The sequence below is a fragment of the Stenella coeruleoalba genome (assembly GCF_951394435.1).
Source record: "Stenella coeruleoalba genome assembly, chromosome: 16".
In the NCBI taxonomy this organism is placed as follows: Eukaryota; Metazoa; Chordata; class Mammalia; order Artiodactyla; family Delphinidae; genus Stenella; species Stenella coeruleoalba.
Window position 1 is genome coordinate 11,233,593 of NC_137162.1, and position 9,796 is coordinate 11,243,388.

The 9,796-nt window shown below is 44.8% G+C and overlaps 1 protein-coding gene across 1 annotated transcript in view; it reads right to left on the minus strand.

Annotated features, from left to right (window-relative positions):
• Positions 1-9,375, minus strand: part of PLPP4 (phospholipid phosphatase 4) — a 491,600-nt gene extending 482,225 nt beyond the window's left edge. Inside the window, exon 1 of the mRNA XM_079900497.1 lies at positions 9,307-9,375. The gene's annotated coding sequence lies outside the window, so the exon portion shown is untranslated. The remainder of the gene's footprint in view (positions 1-9,306) is intronic.
• Positions 9,376-9,796: the final 421 nt, after the last annotated feature.

The window sequence follows — 9,796 nt, forward strand, 5'->3', positions numbered from 1 at the left end:
GATGACTTTAATGCACAAGAACAATCTAAATGTCTGATGCAGGCAAATAATAAAAGAAATCATATTTGATCAAGTGTTGGCACCTCTTAAAATGGTCATTAAAATAATGTAAAAACATGGGGGAAATTATAATACATGTGATATTGCATAATTATAATAAGCCATGAGGTGATATAAAATTGTGTACACAGTATGAACTAGATTTGTTTTTAATCCTGTGCATAAAGAAAAAAAGATTGGAAGGAACTGCATCAAAATGCTAAAATGATTGTGTTGGGAGAGTCTTATGTAAATTTTCCTTATCTCATATAAATTTCATAGTGAAAATAAGGTTGCCTAATAATCCTGTCTGCTCCCTGCCTCAGCCCGTAGAATTAATGGTCCTAAATATTAGCAAAGCAGCTGGCTCCTTAGAGAGGGGCACTATGATAAATAAATGTAAAGTATCATTATGAGGTTTTTTTTTAAGTTTTTTTAGCAAAATGACTTGTTTACACATAGCAATATTCTGGAGGGAAAAAATCAATGTAGTTAAATATTTTCACCTCTGAAATTGCCCCACACATAGTATCTAGCTTTGCTCCTATGACTGGAACCTCTGTTCAGTGACTCCTGAACACACAATTATGGAGTCAGTGTCTCCATGCCATCTGCTGCGTGCTCTGCAGACTTGGAAATCAGAATGACTCAACAAGAAGCACACAAAGCTGCCAGGAATTGTCAGAGGTGCATGTTATTGTAGTAACAATCTGGCGGCAGCAGTGGAGCAGAGGGTGTGTATGATCCAGGTGTCAGTGTTTACTGTAGGGAGAAGCTCTGAGCCCCATTTAATTAAGTGTCTGATTGTGTTCCCCAAATTCTTACTGTGGAAGAAAATGTCAACTACTGGAATGTCCAGGAGAGTACAACTGTCCTCAGTACACTCCAGCTTCAAGCCCAGTGATTATTCTGGTTGTACTTATGGGTGTGCCGTTCTTTCCGAAGTAGGTCCTGGGCCAAGGACTCAGGCAGAAGTGATTCATGAAGATGTGCCCCTGGGAGCAGGAGCTTTGCTGCCTTTGCACTTGCCTTGCTTTGCTGGGAATGTACTGGTTAATCCACGTTCCTCAAGTAAGAACCGTCAGTAGGCCCAGGACCTACTTCGGAAAGAACGGCACACCCATAGGTACAACCAGAATAATCACTGGGCTTGAAGCTGGAGTGTACTGAGGACAGTTGTACTCTCCTGGACATGCCAGTAGTTGACATTTTCTTCCATGACATTTTCTTCCTCTAGTCAGGGCGTAGCGGCTGCTGGACCAGAACTGATGGGGGAAAGAAGAAAGGACAGGATGAAAATGCAATCAACAGTCGGCGATGGGCAACTTGCAACTTGGATATTCGTAAGGAAAGCATCTACACTTTAGGTGGTGGTCCAGTCATGTTTTAAACACCTAAATGTCACCGTCGAGAGAGAATTCCATGCAAGTCCAGTTCCTGTTGGACTTTACACCATGGGCTTCCTAGCAGAAACAGCCCTGTGATTTGAAGGAAGTGAGAGCCACATGTAGGAAGCTGATTCCACAGGCTCATGGTAGCCTTCCTACATCAACACATGCAAACCAGAAACAGAGCTAAGCCTTGGCTACGGAGTACAGTGGAAAGAACCCCAGGCTTTGGAATTGGAAAGATTGTGGTTCAAATCCAGACTTAGCCACTTCCTACCTGTGTTTCATTGACAAGATGCTTAACCTCCTCCAGACTCAGTTTTAGCATCAGTAAAATGGAAATAATAATTCCTGCTTTACAGGATTCTTAGGAGAATCATAAATGATATTTGTAAACATAAAAGTTACCATATGACTCAGCAATTCCACTCCTAGGTGTCTACCCACACAAAGACTTGTATATGAATATTTACAGCAGTTTTATTCAAAATAGCCAAAAAAGTAGAAACAACCCAAATCTCCTTCACCTGATGAACAGATAAACAAAATGTGGTATATACAAACATTGGGATATTATTCAGCAATGAAAAGCAATGAAGTAGGGACTTCCCTGGTGGCGCAGTGGTTAAGAATCCACCTGCCAATGTGGAGGACGTGGGTTCGAGCCCTGGTCCGGGCAGATTCCACACGCCGCAGAACAACTAAGCCCGTGCACCACAACTACTGAGCCTAGGCTCTAGAGCCCGCGTGCCACAACTACTGAGCCCACGCGCCACAACTACTGAAGCCTGTGCACCTAGAGCCCGTGCTCCACAACAAGAGAAGCCACTGCAATGAGAAGCCCGCGCACTGCAACGAAGAGTAGCCCCCGCTCTCCGCAACTAGAGAAAGCCTGTGAGCAGCAATGAAGACCCAACACAGCCCAAAAGGCCATGTATCTTATGATTCCCTTTATATGAAATGTCCAGAATAGGAAGTTCTATGAGACAAAGATTTGTGGTTCTTAGGACTGGGGAGGATGAGAGCTGGAGGGATGATAGCTAAAATCAACTATGGTGGGCTTCCCTGGTGGCGCAGTGGTTGAGAGTCCGCCTGCCGATGCAGGGGACATGGGTTCGTGCCCCGGTCTGGGAAGATCCCACATGCCGTGGAGTGGCTGGGCCCGTGAGCCATGGCCAATGAGCCTGCGTGTCCGGAGCCTGTGCTCCGCAACGGGAGAGGCCACAGCAGTGAGAGGCCTGCGTACCGCAAAAAAAAAAAAAAAGAACAACTATGGTGATGGCTGTACCTATCTGTGAATATACTAAAAAATCATTGAATCTTACACTGTAGATGGATGAATTGTACGGTATGTAAATTATATCTCAGTAAAGCCGTGATTTAAACCAGAAATGATCTGTATAAAATGCCTAGCATAGTTCCAGGTAATCAATAGGTCGTTGTTATTATTAGATCTGTCATTCAATTACAGTTTATCTGGCTTCTTCCCCTTCTAGAAAGTGGACAATGAAATTCCCTTAGTACAGTGTGTTTCCTGCTCAGACGTAATATTAGAAGCAGAACTGCAGTCCTTGAAGAAACTTTGCAGCTCACCATTCCTTTTTACACATGGGAAAACTAAGGCACAGAAGACTGACGGTTCTTACTTGAGGAACGTGGATTAACCAGTACATTCCCAGCAAAGCAAGGCACGCGCAAAGGCAGCAAAGCTCCTGCTCCCAGGGGCACATCTTCATGAATCACTTCTGCCTGAGTCCTTGGCCCAGGACCTACTTCGGAAAGAACGGCACACCCATAAGTACAACCAGCATAATCAGTGGGCTTGAAGCTGGAGTGTACTGAGGACAGTTGTACTCTCCTGGACATTCTAGTAGTTGACATTTTCTTCCACAGTAAGAATTTGGGGAACACAATCAGACACTTGATTAAATGGGGCTCAGAGCTTCTCCCTACAGTAAACACTGACACCTGGATCATACACACCCTCTGCACACACGGGACCCTTGGTGGAAAAAAGGACAAATCCCAACTGAGGCACCAGCTGCTGGTAGGCTGAAATTTGAAAGGCTATTCTGTGCCCAAACACCCCCCCACCCAAGTCTGAGTCTGCAAATCCCCCATTAGGGACTCACTCCTTTGGGGAGAAGCATTGCCTCTCCAGACCTCCTCTTTTAAGAGGTGAAAACAAACACCTAGTTGTTATCAGATATGAACATCTTTGTGGAAATGGATTTTATCAGAAGGTTGACGTAAAGGTCCTCAGGGTAATTGTAACTATAGGATGAAGAAATACTTTTAAAAGGAGATATTCTGGGGAAAGGGGCAGTGAGAGCCAGAAGAGTGAACAGTAGCAAGGAAGGAAACAGACCGAAGCAGACAGAAAAATTTATAAACAGGAACTGAGGAGGAAAAGGTAACTTATCCTCTTTTGATTTTAAATCATAGAATTTTAAAGCCAGCAGGAAACCTAGATATCATCTAGTACAATGGTTTTCTAAGGTACGTTGGCAACTGACTTTTCACATGTTACTTGAGCCTAGTATTTAAAACAGGTAAAAGAGGTGTTTCTCTAATAACTGCAGAGGGAGGTGCCACACTCTGCCCACGTGCTTCCCCTTGGGCAGCCCCTTGGTGTGTCTAAGAATCCGAGACTCCTCCACACCAGCTTGGAAACTGCTGCCCCACCCTGTTGTGTGACCAGAAACGGTACCTGTTACCATTAATTACTTAGTGTAAGTAACATCTACCAGGTGTTGACAATGAATACCCAGTGAAATCCGAGCAGTGTAAAAAGTAACCACTTTACAAGGATTTTCTCATTTAATTCTCACAATAACCCCCTCTTGGGTTGGTACCATTATTATTCCCATTTTACCAATTAAGTGGCACATAGGTTAAATAACAGCTAATACGAGTTGGAGGCAGGATTCGAGCGCAGGCTATCTGACTTCAAACCAGCCACCATATTTCTCATAATTCATCCTCCCTGTCCTGCAGATGCAGGCTGAGCACAGGAAAGTGGGCTGTGTGCGCTCAGATGGTTGATGACTGCAAGCAGGACCCAGGATCGGGGGTGGCGATGCCCAGCTCAGGGTCCTCCTACAGGGTTCCTTCACCTAAAGGATTGAGTAAAAAGTCTTCATGAAGAATCCCCAGTCTTCAGCACGGTTTCTGCAACCCACCGGGTCCAGATCCCTGCCAGCCCTCCAGTCTCACTTCAGTCCAACCAGTGCAAGTCCCAGTCATGCTCCTGGACAACCATGTCCCAAAAATGTCACACTCACATCTTCACTCCCTTTCCTCAAGTTGTCCCCAGAGAAGGGACTCCCGGGGGATGTCCTTCCCCTGCCCTGATTAACTCCTACTGAGCCTTCGAGGTTTTATTATGTCATCTCCCCTGAATGATTCCAGGGGAATCCCTGGACATCCCCTGGACCTCCCCACATATCCCAGCCCACCTGGTTCATCCTTTCTCCTCTCCACATGAAAGCACCTTTACACCTGTGTACATCTGCCTCTCCAACTGAAATCTTAAAGAGTGAGTCCCACCTGTTATCCACCTTTGTTCCCTGAACGTAGTACAGAGCGGGCACTTAGGTTTGCTCCATGAAGCAGAAATGAATAAGCAAATGACCGTTGAGGTAACACTCAAAAATAACTGGCTATTGGGCTTCCCTGGTGGTGCAGTGGTTGAGAGTCCGCCTGCCAGTGCAGGGGACACGGGTTCGAGCCCCAGTCCGGGAGGATCCCACGTGCCATGGAGCAGCTAGGCCTGGGCACCACAACCTAGAGCCCACGAGCCACAACTACTGAAGCCCGCGCGCCTACAGCCTGTGCTCCGCAGCAGAAGGGGCCGCTGCGGTGGGAAGCCCGTGCACTGTAGCGAAGAGCAGCCCCCACTCACCACAGCTGGAGAGGGCCCACACGCAGCAATGAAGACCCAAAGCAGCCAAAAATAAATAAAATAAATAAATTAAAAAAAAAAAACTGGCTATCAAGTACATTTTGAACACCCTCCCCAATTTTTTTCTTTAAGTAAAAAGTTCACTCAAAAGTTAAACAATAATTGCTTTCTATAAGAAAAAAAAATCACCTCAAATGGAATGATTAAATATAAAATCTTGCCCACGGACGGCATACCCCATGCAGTTCTGCTCAGTTAACACACACGAGACTTCCCAGAGCTCATCTGATCTTCAGCCTCTCTGGGGAGAAGCACAACCACGTGTTCTTGAGCTCCCCGCCTGCATCTCTGTCAAGTGGTGCCCCAATCTCTCCTCACACCCACCTCGGACCAAGAAGCCGCAGTCTCTCCAAGGCAGCTCATTCTGCCATAATTACAATGAATCATAGCAAATAAGCGAAAAGTATCCTATATCCAACCATAATCTGCTTCCGTGTAATTCTTCCCCAATACTTCTGGTTCAACCTTAGGTCCACTCAGATCCAGCCTAATCCCTTTTCTAGAAAACAGCCCTTCAGAATCCTCTCAAGTCCCATCTGAGTCTTTGGATTAAGTATCCCCAGCTCTGCCAACCGTCCTGACTGCCTTCACAGCAACTGTGTGGTTCGTCAACAACTCCCCAAGTGTAATAAACTGTTGCTACTGGTGCACCCAGCTCTTCTGGCAGCTAGTAAAAGAGGTCAACCACCTCCTCTGAGTCTTTTCCATCTTTGTTGCTGCCAAGCCATGTCCATCCCATTCTAAATGGGGCAGCAGGATTTATGGACCTTAAATATTGGTTTGGCCAAAAAGTTCGTTCGGGTTTTTCTGTAAGATGTTGGGAGAACCGGAACGAACTTTTTGGCCAACCCAGTATAGCACTGACAGATTTCACTTTGTTTCTGTAATTGCAGGAGAGACTGCTAGCTATTGGTCAATATCCATTTCCTCTTTTTCCCAGGCATACAGCTAGATTACATTTCCCGGACTCCCTTACAGCTAGGTGTGGCCACATGACTTAGTCGTAGCCAATATATTATAAACACAAGTCAACATATTTAAGAAACAGGTATGACATCAGAATAACCAAATAGCTAATGAGAAGTGTTTCTTTTTTAAGAGGAACTCTGGCTAACAAATGAGCAAGAAAAGATAGAATATCACCATGTACAAGCCTTTAAATGATCATTAATAGTCAAAACACACACCACCATCTACGAAGTAAACTTGCCCCAAAAATCAACGTGAATCTGGACAAGAGAAACAAGAGTGGCCCTAAATCAATCATTGTTGAATCGGAATGATGAGGATGGGGGATGAACTTTAGTATCTCCCTCCTTTTATATATGTTTGAAATATTCCATAGTAAAACATAAAGTTAAAAAAAACCAGCATGCTCTTCTCCTTCTGGATGTACATCTAGGGAAAGATGTGAATGAGGCCTTTAGGGATGGAAGGAGCCACAAAAGGAAAGGAGCCTGGGTCCTCACCAGTCATCGGCCAACCATGGACATCCACCTCAGACTGCTACGTGAACAAGAAATATCTATTCTGTATGTGCCATTATAACATTCTAGGTTTATTTGTTTCCACGACCTACTCTACATATAAAACACAGCACTAAATCCTTTGGTCTTGATTCATAGCTTAATCTATGGGATCTTTCCAAAATCATTCTTTTATTCAAATTATGTTCCCTCCTTTTGCTATTTGTGCAGTCTAGCATTTGAGCTTTGGGATGAAAATGCCAAGTACAACATTTCTAAATGTTAGACAATGTCCTGTAGCCGCCGTTAGAAACTTTCTACAGGGAGACCAAGGTAATTAATCAATATCCTTTGAGTAGTGATTCTGTTATGAATCCACCTAATTATACTCAGCCCTGACACAATATGCTGTTCTGTCCAGAGATTATGTCCCTGTCAGATGCCTCCTTCAACTCTAACTAGGTAATTGACAGCTGGGCCTACTGTTAGAAAAAAAGGAAATAAGATCAGATTTGATTTATTCTTGGGAAATCCACACTAACTATTGATCATTTTTAGTTCTAAGTGGTCACAAGTAATTCCCTTAATAATTTATTCTAGAATCTTGGCTGGTTTCCACTGTCAAGCTCACTATTCTATAATTCGTGGGGAGAAAAGCCATCTTTCCTTTTTCAAACTCAAAACTATTTTGTAGGTTTCCAACTTCTGACACTGCAATTCCTCAAATCCACTCCCAGTGGTTGGGTGTCCCCACTTGGAGATCCCCTGGAAAATATTTCCTTTGCCTCAAGATACTTGAAATCATTTAGAGAAACTCGGGCTCTTAGATTTGATTCCCTTTTTATCAGTATGTATTCTACCATTGTTTTTGAAAACCTCTTCCTTAAGAGAGAAGAGATGCAAAATAAGAATAGAGCCATTCTACTTCCCCCGTGTTAATTATATTCACCACATGCATCTCTCAGAGCAGTTAGTTGTTTCTTTTGGAAAGAAATTGCAGGTTCCTGATGCCTTGAGTCTTTCTGAGGCAGGAGGTAGATGGGCCCCAGGGTGAGCAGCTGGATTTTGTCCCCTGTGGACAGATACTCCAAGATAAAAACAGTAGCAGGAGTGAGGTGGAGCTGAGCCCTGCCGAGACCTTCACCTTCGCGACTACACATGCACAGAAAGGCTCCTCAGGGCTAAAAAGGGAGGGGGCACCACCCCATAGTAAGTGATGTCAACTTACCCATAGGTCTACTCTTTGCTAGAATCCATCTTGGCTGAGAGATGTGTGTACACACAGGGGAGGACGCTGAGATAAACTAAGTATGGACTCAGAGCCAGGCAAAGCAATATGATTGGCCAGAGGAAACCCAGAAGAAGAAATGCTCCATGTAAGTGATTTAAACTACCACGAGCACGCGACTCTCTCTCTCTGAGCCCGCCCGTGTGTATTTATTCACACGTACTCTTTCTCCTCCTAATAAACACTTTACTTGTTTCACTACTTTCCGTCTCTTTGTGGAAATTCATTTCTACAAAGCCAATGGACCAGGGCCTTGTCACTGGCCACTGTCCCTGGCGGTCTAGTGGCTAGGATTCAGCACTCTCACAGCCGCAGCCTGACTTCACTCTCCGGGAATGGGGAACCAAATCCTGCTTTAAGCTACTGCAGGCAGAGGCCACCCAAGATCACTTCCAGCTCCTTTCTGTGTCCCAGCTCACCTCCAGCTTCTTGGGGAATGTGTACAAGAGACACACTGACAATTTCACACTCTTTTTCACGGACTAGGGCTGCAGCACCACGTTCATATCTGACCTCCTTCCCCAGCTCCTGGGTGAGCAATGCACCAACATCAGAGCAATGCCTTCAATGTCAGGCCAAGGCTAGCAGAGCCCGTGGATGTCCTATGCTTTTTCTCCCAATCCTCAAGGCCTACTGACCCAGCAGCATTAGATCAAAGAGGGTAAAGGAAGAATGAACAAGGAGAAATGCTACCAAGTCCAAACTCACTCTGCTCGCAGCGCAACAGGCCAATAAATCGGAGACGAGGTGTTGAGACAAGGAATACGACTTTATTCAGAAAGCCAGCGGACTGAGATGGCAGACTACAGTCTCAAAATAACCATCCTATCAGGGTTTGGATGCCAGTTTCTTTTACAGCACATTGAAGGGGAGGAGATGAGGAAGTAAAGTAAAAAGGCCGTTAAGTTTTGCAAATGTCCCCTGGAATGGCCAGCCTCAGGGAGGGGATGTGTTCTTCTTTCTTGCAGCCATCCACAGGTGGAGAGGGTTGGGATGTTTCCCTGAACAAAGGAACTTTGGTTTAACATTCAGGCAGAGGGGCAGTGTTCCCTGAGGCAGGCCATTATGTAGAGACAGGATCCTTTTAGTGAACAAAGCAGCAGAAGGCAAAGGTTAAAGTAAAAGAAACAGATCCAACATGTAGTTGGATTTGGCTCTTACCTGTCACAGAACGACTCACAAAAGAGAAAAGTGATTTGTCAGAATCCATTTTACATGAAATTCGTTTACCCCTCCCAAATCAATCTCTTCTTCCTAGAATAAAGGCGCTGTTGTGCCCACCTGAGGGTTCCCCTTCAGTTCAGGCTCACACCAAAAAGCTGTACCTGGAGCAGGGATAGTCCTTGAGCGCCCCCTAGAGCATAATGTATGACTAACATTACCCTTGAACCCAAGCTGTCTTTGTCCTTGCAGTGCTATCAGTAGAAAGCCCTTGGCATTTTTGTTTCAAAACAAAACAAAAATGTCCTTTTGTCCTTGGCATTTTTGCTTCAAATCTCAAATCACTCTCAGATTTGACCTTTCTGACATTATCTTTAGAGTGTCGTAATCGATTGTGTGCCTTTCCTTTCCTCCTTTATGGATGGTTATCCATTCAAATGCTATGTCAGCAAAAATCAACCCTCTCTGGGATCCCTTAGATGCTTCCGTT